Here is a 9,379-nt window from a genome sequence, read left to right as displayed (position 1 = left end):
CCACACCTCTCGCCCCCTCGAAGCTCCGCCCCCTAGGGAGACTCCCACCCGCTGAAGCTAGCTCACTGGCTGCCCGGGCTGACTATCCCACCGAAGGGCGGGGCCTCGAGTCCGGACCTCTACCACGGCCGCCTCTGTTTATGCGCTCACTATTGGCCCCAGGGACTGCCAGTCGGCTCTAGGGTGGACGCCAACTTGAGGTCTCATCCTCACTCTGCATCTATTGGCAAATAGAAAGTTTCTCCCTCATGATTGGACAGGGGGCTGTCAGTAGGACTAAGGAAAAAGCCAATGGAACAGGTGGGGCGTGTCTTGCCCCACCCTAGCCCTGAGCAGGTAAGACTCATTACTCTCCCCTTCCCCCTACCTGTCCAACAGGTGAGTCAGGGGGCGGCATGGGAAAAGGACTGACGCCTTCACTGGCCAGCCAACTCAGCGTCAGGCTTATTCATTCTTGCCTCAGCGTAGTAAAAAGATGTTTGTAAAGCATTTCATAGGCTTTGTGCTATGAAATTTCTCTCCCCCCCAACTACAAAAGATGGAGTATTCCTTCTATTTAGAATTAGCAGGCCTGCTTTTGGGTTCTCCCCTTAATCTTTGTATGACCTTAAGCCAATTAGTTCACCTTTCACCCTGTTTCTCATCTGTAAAGTGGGTTCATTAGCTTTATCTATCTTAGCTTGGAGAGATTAAACGAAGCAAGCTTTGAAGTGGTACTTAAGCAGCTGAGGAATGTCAGTGTTTAAACCAATGATATGGTCACTTCGAGACAATGCTTCAAAACTGTTGGAGCAGCCAGGCATTGGTGGTACATGCCTTTAATCCCACTCTGGAGGCAGAGGCAGACAGATCTCTGTGGGTTTGAGGCCAGCCTGGTCTACAGAGTGAGTTCAAAATTATCTGCACTAAAAGAATATTTTTAATGGGCTTGTGTGGTAGCTCAGGTGTGCAAGTGTGACAACCTGAGTTTGGTACCCGGAAACAACCAAGTCCCATAGGTTGCCCTCTGTGTTCCATTCTCCTGCCTTGGCACCAGCGCCACACACATAAAAGTAAATAAAATGTAATACAAAGAGGTCACAAGACTAGGGAATATGGTATGCATCAAACTGGGACGCCTTACTTCAAGTGTCACCAAGTCCCGTAGTAATAGTTTGGTTCCCAAGTATCAGAACGGGAGAAGGGTCAGTTGCGGTGGGGGAGGGGGTGGAAATGGGAGGGAGGAAACCATCGCTCCAGGGAGAAACAGGCAAAAGAGCAGCAATTCCGTCAAAGATTAACTGATGGCGTAAGGAAGCTTTGGTGGGTTTGACGGGGAGAGTCAGACATCAGTTGGAAAGAAAGACGCTAGGGTGGACGCCAACTCCAGGTCTCATCTTCAAAAGCGGGAGAGGCGGGCAGCAAGCCCCTCCATAGTGGGCAAGGACGGCCAGTTGGCTATCCAGAACTCAATAGCTATTTCCTCCTGGGTGGGATGAATGCTGTTGTGGCTGTACCATGAACCAAGGGTCCTATGGGCATTCACTCATTCAGCGCGAATACTGAGTACCAGCGGTATGCTGGGGGCCAGTTTAGAACCCTGGCTGCACAGAAAATGAAAAGTATCCTAACTCTCAGAGAGCTGACAGAGTGACAAGAGTAAACGGCCCGTGTGGGTGGGGGCTGGGGAGTGGCTGTTTAGAAAAGGATTTCCTGAACACACACACACACACACACACACATATACACACACAGAAGGATGGGGTAGGGGGACGCTTATGGGCTAAAATAACTCCAGATGAAAGTATCCTAACAATATGTTTGACCACATTTTCCCAACAGAGAAAGGAACGAGGCTTAACTTGTTCTCTTCCATCCGATAGGTCTTCCTGGAAGAGGCAGGACCACAGCAGCATCCCAGATCTAGTTGCAACTGCCCATGCCAGGTTGCCAGGACCACTCCCCTTTGCTGTTTCCCTGACTCCCAACCCCTCCAACCTACCTGGGGATCTTTATCTCTACCTAATCCCCGCCCCCCACCTGCCTACTTGCCATCCTCCACGTAAGGCAGTGATCAGCCCAGCATTTAGGAAGAGCTCGCCACCCCAAGCTGCTGCCTCTGCCAGAGTTCCACCCTCTGCTCATTCTGCCCACCCAGTCACACACCGCTTCTCTAAGCCCCTGCAGGTTTCTCCGTCGCCTTTCTCCTCATCGCAGCCAACCTACACCAAGGGGAAGGCTGTAAAGAGGGATGTAGTAGCCTCGGTGGAACGGAGGGAAGGATTGGGACTTCCGAATAAACTCTTCCTGTCCCCAGAATGCACCCCGGCTTGTCTGCTTGTCTTAGTATGTAACAAGCCACAGCAGGTTGTGGTCGAGGCCAAAGCTAAACTCCCGAGTGGAGGCTCCAACGTAGAAAGCAGAGCCAACTCCTCCCAGATGGATGGATTTCCTGTGTGTTTCCTAATCTCCCTACTGTGTGCCTGCCAAGCACGGGGGCTTCAGCTGCATCTGAGGATACAGAAAGGAATCAGAAAATAGTCTTTCCTGGAATCGGCTGTCTGCATAGGGGATTTGGTCTCCTGTGGGGAAGGAGACACTTAGGAGTAGAGATGAACATGACTGTGACCATGGTCTCCTCTGCAGCTTGAACTTGAGGGACAGAGCACAAGGCCATCTCACTCAACCTTCTGTTTCCCAGCCTTTAAAGGCAAGAATTTTTGTATTTGACAAATCTCCAAAAAAGGGAAATTCTGCAGTCTCCCTTATAGCAAATGCCCTTGTCTCCTTTTTTTCTGATGGTGGTGAGTTTCTTCTGACGTCCAGCTTCAACTCTTCCTACCCCTGCAGTTCAACCTCACATTTGTCTTGCCTGGAGCTCACTAGGAGCGAAATCCCTGGGCTACCGAGATTTGCTCAACCTTGCAGCCTTGTGGAGCCTGAGAGTCGGGAGTAATAGGGCCCATCCCAAGCTCACCAAACACAGAAGCCAATGATAGAGATGAGGGACTGTGCACTGGGGAAGCCTCTTCAAGGCAGAGGTGAACATTAATCAGACATTGTCCAGAGCAGTCAGGACACCTCCCCTGCTTATGTCATTTCTTCCCCGTGTCTCCTTGTAGGCCTCTGGGCCAAATAAGGAGGCAAGAGAGTTTCGGTTCTTTCTTCATCTTTTTTTCTGAATAACTATTACACTTATATGTGATGAGGATGGGTGCGCCATCACATGCCCCGTGAAGGTCAGAGGACAACTTTGTGGACTTTGAGGATTCCTATCATTTTTATATGTGGGTTCTGGAGACTCAACTCATGATTCCCAGGCATGCACAGGAAATAGCTTTAGCCACTGAGCCATCTCACCAGCCTGCGTTACACACACACACACACACACACACACAGGCATGCACACACACTCACATACCTATACAAAGACCTTCTTTTCAGCCTCAGATGGCCTAAGAGATAGCCACTTCTGGAAAGGGCCAATGTAGGCTTACCTTTGACTCACGCAGGGGTCTCTGCCCTGGCTTTCAAACATCAACAAAAAGAACCAACTACCAACAGCTGAAGTTTCTCTGGGCAGATCTAAAATCAAAGGCAATCTCCTGGCCTCGTGGGCATGTTCATCTATCATGTGAGGTGCAGAGCCATCCTTAGGCCTGGGGAAGAGGCCTTCTGTCCTGGGTCCTATCCTTTTAAAGTTCCAACTTTTCATCCCTGGCCTGGCCCTCTTGAGGTTGGGTCTCCACCCAGAGTCAAGGAGGGGAGAAGGCTGCAGATGTGAGGTACCAGAAACCCAGGCATTCCTTGCCTAGCGTGGACTCTGCTTCTCAGCCTGTGAGTCCTTTACTACGGTCTTTTGTCCCAAAGGTCCTGGCACTTGTGGGTGGTAAGCCAAAGAAATTACAAGTCCGGTTGCGGCAAGGTGGAAGGAAGGATGTGGCCAACGATACACAAATTCAACTTGTGTATCCTCACACATGTGTAGGGCCAGAGGCAGCTTTGTGTTGTGGGCAAAGACAGAAGGAGGGAAGGTAGATGTCCCAAGTGCTGGGAGCTAAGGACAATTCTCTCTGGGGCTATCATGTTCTGACAGAGAAAGAATTCTAAGGCCCTTCCTGACCTATGGTGGCCATTGTGGGGTTCTTTTGTGCTGGGATTGCTTTATTAACAGATTGCTCGGAAACGTCTATCGATCTGCGGCCTATTCGAGAGCTTCTGCAGGTCCTCTGGCCCCTGCCCATGGATGTCGGGGGCGGGGCTTGTTCGGTATGACCCCTTCAGGGCTGGGTAGGAACCCCAAGCAGCAGAAGACCCTGGAGGTCTCTGGACTCCCTGCTGGAGTGATCCCCACTTCAGCCAGAGCTGGAGCAGTCTCGAGGAGGGTTGGGAGCATTCCTGCCATCTTTGTGCCACTGCGCTCTGCAGAGCAGCCTTGAGGCCAGATGCTGGCCCACAGCTGGTCCTGTGGGTGTGCTCGCAGCCAAGGATGGCTCCTAATTACAGAGGTAGCTCCAGCGACAGCCCTGACACTTCACAGCAAGGCATGTGGGCGGGGTGGAATGCCAAAAAAGAAAACAGGGAGACAAGAAAACAGAGATAGGGGAAACAGAAATAGTACAGGCCAGGGCTAGATACCAGAGGTGGGGGAAGGGCAACCCAGAAGAACTCAGGCACCTCTTCAGAGAATGTCTACCCTGGGCTGTCCCCCTTACCCATTACAAACCTTCTAGAATAAAGTCCCAGGACAGCTGCTCTCCTTTTGCCCCAACCCCCACCAGTGAAGTCTCAGGATGGGCATGTGACTTGGGTATTCACTTAAGTGTGTCTTGGGAGAGCTTCCTCCGAGCAACTGCTAGCAGGCCCCAGCTGTGTAGTTTGGGGGGATGGGAAAGGGGACAAGTGAGACATTTGCCACCTGAGTCACTCAGCTTTCCGCTCCAGGCTTCGGTGAGTCCATGCACAGACTGACACAGGTGGGGCTCCACCTGCCCTGTCAGCCTGCCGGCCCCTCCCTACCTCTGCCCTTCTCTCCACAAGCTCTGGGAAATGCCTGAGACTAACCAGGAGCCCTTCCCACATAGAGGCAGGCCAGCCAGCGCTCCTGAGCAAGCTTGCACCTGTGCGTGTGGTCATACCTGCTTGCAGGACACCATACACACACACACACACATACACATACTTCTCCCACTTTGGAGTTCTTGGGAAAAACTGGACCTCCATTCCCATGTACACATAAGAAACTTGAGGCTAGAGCCATCTCTCTTTTTCAGCCCAGGGAGGGTGGGGTCCTGGGGGGAGGAGGAGGCAAGGACTGATTTTCGTTGTTGTTTTTTGTTTTCCAAGACAGGGTTTCTCTGTGTAGCCTTGGCTGTCCTGGACTCCCTTTGTAGACCAGGCTGGCCTGGAACTCACAGAGAGATGCCTGCCTCTGCCAAGGGCTGGCATTATAGGGGTGCGCAACCCCCCTACCCCACCCCACTCCCGGCTAGGACTGACTCTTGAAGCTTAATTTCTGTTGTCTTGAGGTAAGCCTTTAGGAACATTTTGGGGCTAGAGAGCCAGGGTAGAAGTCTGGGGGACAGACAGCACCCCCTGCCCAGGCGCTAAACCAGGACCTTGACCTTATTTCCTCTAAGTCACCACCTGTGGTACCCAGCAAACAGAGTCACAAGGATAGATGAAGCAGAGAGACCACCAGACACACACACCTCCAAGGTCTCAGTGACTTAGGAGGAACTGGAGCAGGCCTCGGAATCTAGGGCCAGGCCCCTGGGGAATGTGAGAGTTGAGATCCTTGAATATTTCATCAGCACTTCAGCCCCAATTGAAGCAGCAGCCAACTTACAGCTCATGGATAATTTATGATCCCAACAGAGAACCTGGAAGTAGCGAGGGGGAGGGGAACAGAGGGAGAGAGGCAGGACCGAGCTGTAGATAAGAGTGAAGGAGAGAAGCCAGCTGGATGGGTGCGTATGGGGCGGGGGGGGGGCAGGAGTTCCAGACACCATGAGAGTTTTCTATGTTGGAGGATACCAATGTATTAAAAATAAATAAACAGCACAGTGATGGAAATAGCTGCTAAAGGTTAAAGTCATAGGACATGCATTTTCTGACATCCAGGCCTGACCCTACCTCTATGACGGACTCATTCCAAGATAACAAAACAATGTAATCATTGTGCGTGACTGTGAGGCCCTCAAACACCCCCCCCCCCAATCTGTACTTGGGCAGGCCAAGGAGAAAAGCTAGACTTCCCACTTGGACTTGTTGATCCCATCCCTTATTAGCCTCCTCCTCCAGGAAGACCCTAGGAAATTTAGCCAAGTGGTTGAGGTCATTAAGAGGAAATCGGGTACGGTCACCTCTGACTCCATCCAAGCAACACACAATTACACCCTCTCCCTCCTCCTCCCATTTATTTATTTTCTTCCCAGATGGAGTTTCACAAAGCCCAAGCTGGCCTCAAAGTTGCACACAGTTGAGGATGATCTTGAAATTTTGATCCTTCTGTTTCCACCCCTGGAGTGCCAGGATTACAGTTCCGTATCATTACACCTGGCTGTCGAAACTCTCTGAGCTCCACTCCCAGCCTGATACGCCAAATAGAAAATGTCAAGTTCCCTTGGCCTTTGCTTTCCTCATGACCTTAGAGAGCTCTTTCAGGCAGTCAAGGGGTCAAGCATATATGCATGTGGGGGGAGGGCAAACAAGCACACCCTCGCCTTGCCTCAGTTTCTCCACCTGAGTCATGGGCAGAACAGGTGCTTCTAGACCAAGGGCTGTTTCAGGGGACAAAAGAGATGCTATCCAAGAGCACTGGCGCCGGCTGAGACCCAGGGAGCTGATTATGAGGTGATGGGCCCTCACGCTGGGCCTGGAATTTTTGTTGCAGCCATAGCTCCCGGCATACTCCCAGTGAATCCCCAGTCATCTTGGAACCAGAGCTAGTCCAGATCAGAGTTGGTCCCAGCCCTGGAGTCCAACCCAGATTCTTGGGGCCTCAGTTTCCCTGTCCATGAAATCAGGGCCATCTTCCAGGGCTCATCTTGGAGAGACACTGTAAAAGAAGGCCTAAAGGAAAACCAGAGTTGGGAGACAAGGATGGTGGCCCTGGGCACTGTGGTTGCCAGGTCTTTGTTAGGTAATGTTATTAGCTCCAGAGTGCCAGATTGGCACGACCATGTGACATGGTGAAGGGTCCCTTCTTTCTTCCCAGAGGAGATCCTATTCTCAGAGACAGGCCACATCGGATGAGACGTTAAGGATTCTTCCTTTTTTTTTTTTTTTTAATCTTTAAATTTAAAAGTTGTATTATGTGTATGGGTGTTTCGTCTGCAAGTACATCTGTGTACCTCATGTATGCAGCGCGTGCAAAGGACAAAAGCGGGCATCAGACCCCGCTGGAACTGGAGTTACAGACAGTTGTACAGAGCTGCCACGTGAGTGCTGCGAATCAAACCCAGGTCCTTGGGAAGAGCAGCCAGTAATCTTAAATGTTGAACCATCTCTCCGGCCTCTTTAGGGGTTCTTTTCAAGGCTGATCCCATCATAGTAGGTTGTCAGTACTAACGCTATTGCCATAAAAGTTGTAAGCAGGAAAAAAGTTGCAAGCAGTATTTCAATGCTACATTTGACTGGCAATATATATAATATCTATATATATATATATAATTTTTTTTTCAAGCTGAGAAGAGAATTTGGGGGAGCTAATGGGACTCCCTTTCTTCCACTGACCATCACTCTCAGAAGTCAGGAAGCTGCTGTCCTAAGTGACCCCAACATCCCATGGGCCTGACACCAGGACTCTGCTCCTTCTCCTTCCCTCTGTCTTTCTTACCTTCTTCCCTCCTTCCCTCCCCCCGCCTCCCTTTTCAATCTTCCCTGTCAGTTAAACATAGTAGGGGTTCAACACCTGCACTGCTCTCCTTGGCCCCAGCTGACGGCCCAAAGCCCAGGGCCTCTCCCTTCCGTCTGACCTTCCTTCAGATCATAACATGTCCCTTTCCCTTTTTCTGAGCACCACTCCAACTCCCTCGGAATAGAGGGGCCAGTTTTGAGGTGATAACAGTTATCATGTGCCTGGTACCTGGGAGGCACTCTGCCCTGCAGGGTTCTGCTTTCATATGGATGGGATCCAGTTTCTGGATCCAAAACACTTGTACAGCATCTCTTGAGTTTGGTCGACTGTGTGAGGTCACAGCCCATCCCACACCTCCACCCAGCATATTGTTGAGAATGGAAGAGCTGGCGGGGTGTCATAGGAAGGGTGAGGAGAGGTGAGAGCATCTGGACTGGGTGGGGCTGAGAGAGAATGGGCTGGAGGGCCCACGCGGAGACTGGCTGGGACTCTGTCTCACCGGTTTGGGGAGCCAGCTGGCTGGGCAATGGGAGAGGCTCACATTAGGGAGGGGTGGGAGGTGCTGCCAGTTCCCTGAGAAAGGAGAACTGAGTGAGGCATACTGGACTGGCTGAGGGCCTGGACAGGATTCCTAGGGGTGGCTGGCCAATGGTACACACACACACACACACACACACACACACACACTGAAACAGTCACAGTCACACATGTAATCTGAGGCCCTTCAGCACGCTGAATCCCCCTTACCTGGCTCTATTCTCTTCTCTGAGATATCTAGCAGAACTCAATTGTTTTTAGATGGGGTCTTCCTAGGTAGCCTTGGGTGCCCAGAACTTGGGGCGAGAGACTCCTTCTTCTGCCTCCTGAGTCCTGGCGTACTCACAATTTAGATAAGATCGACAGTTCACCGCCTGCCTCCGGTGGAACAGTTCTGACAGGGTGGGGTGACTGGCCTGTTTTGTTCACGATCATGTGCCCAGCACCTGCGGCAGCGCCTGGTACATAAAAGGTGCTCAATACATGTGTGGACGAATGACACCCTCCCAAGACACACTGAGGCGCTCACATATATGGTCAGATGCGTACACACTGAAAGACAACTGCCCCTGCGTGCGCATACACGCTTACACATACACACACACACCTTTACACTCTGACCCACAGGCACTTTTCAGACCCACACCCAAGCAGTCCAGATTCCAGAGCCTGGTGCTCACAGCAGCGCACATCTGTGCAGACAAGCTCAAGCACATCCTGCTCCAGGTACCAGGTGGTGCCAGACCTTGAGGGTAGCCCCTCCCTGGGGTGGGGGGTGGGGGTGGGCCACTACATGCTGACAGCGCAACAGCCTGGGAGGGGGACGGGGGGAGAGCCATCCTGGAACCTTGGGGCCCTCAGGAAACTACTCCGGGCTCTCCTACGGTAGAGAAGGGAGGTTACAGAGGAGCTACCTCTGCCCTATCCTGAACCCAGTTCCACCTCTTGGATCAGAACCTCAGAAAGACACATGGGACACCAGTCTTCTAGGATACAGAGGGA

The 9,379-nt window shown here is 51.7% G+C and overlaps 1 long non-coding RNA gene across 1 annotated transcript; it reads left to right on the top strand.

Annotated features, from left to right (window-relative positions):
* The first annotated feature begins 23 nt into the window (after positions 1-23).
* Positions 24-2,298, top strand: LOC132655134 (uncharacterized). The gene is made up of 2 exons (XR_009592776.1): positions 24-336; positions 1,863-2,298. It is a non-coding gene; the product is annotated as an uncharacterized LOC132655134 (long non-coding RNA).
* Positions 2,299-9,379: the final 7,081 nt, after the last annotated feature.

This window comes from Meriones unguiculatus, chromosome 7, assembly GCF_030254825.1.
Source record: "Meriones unguiculatus strain TT.TT164.6M chromosome 7, Bangor_MerUng_6.1, whole genome shotgun sequence".
Taxonomy (NCBI): domain Eukaryota; kingdom Metazoa; phylum Chordata; class Mammalia; order Rodentia; family Muridae; genus Meriones; species Meriones unguiculatus.
The sequence above is the reverse complement of the archived record's forward strand: the minus strand, read 5'-3'. Positions and strand labels throughout refer to the sequence as shown.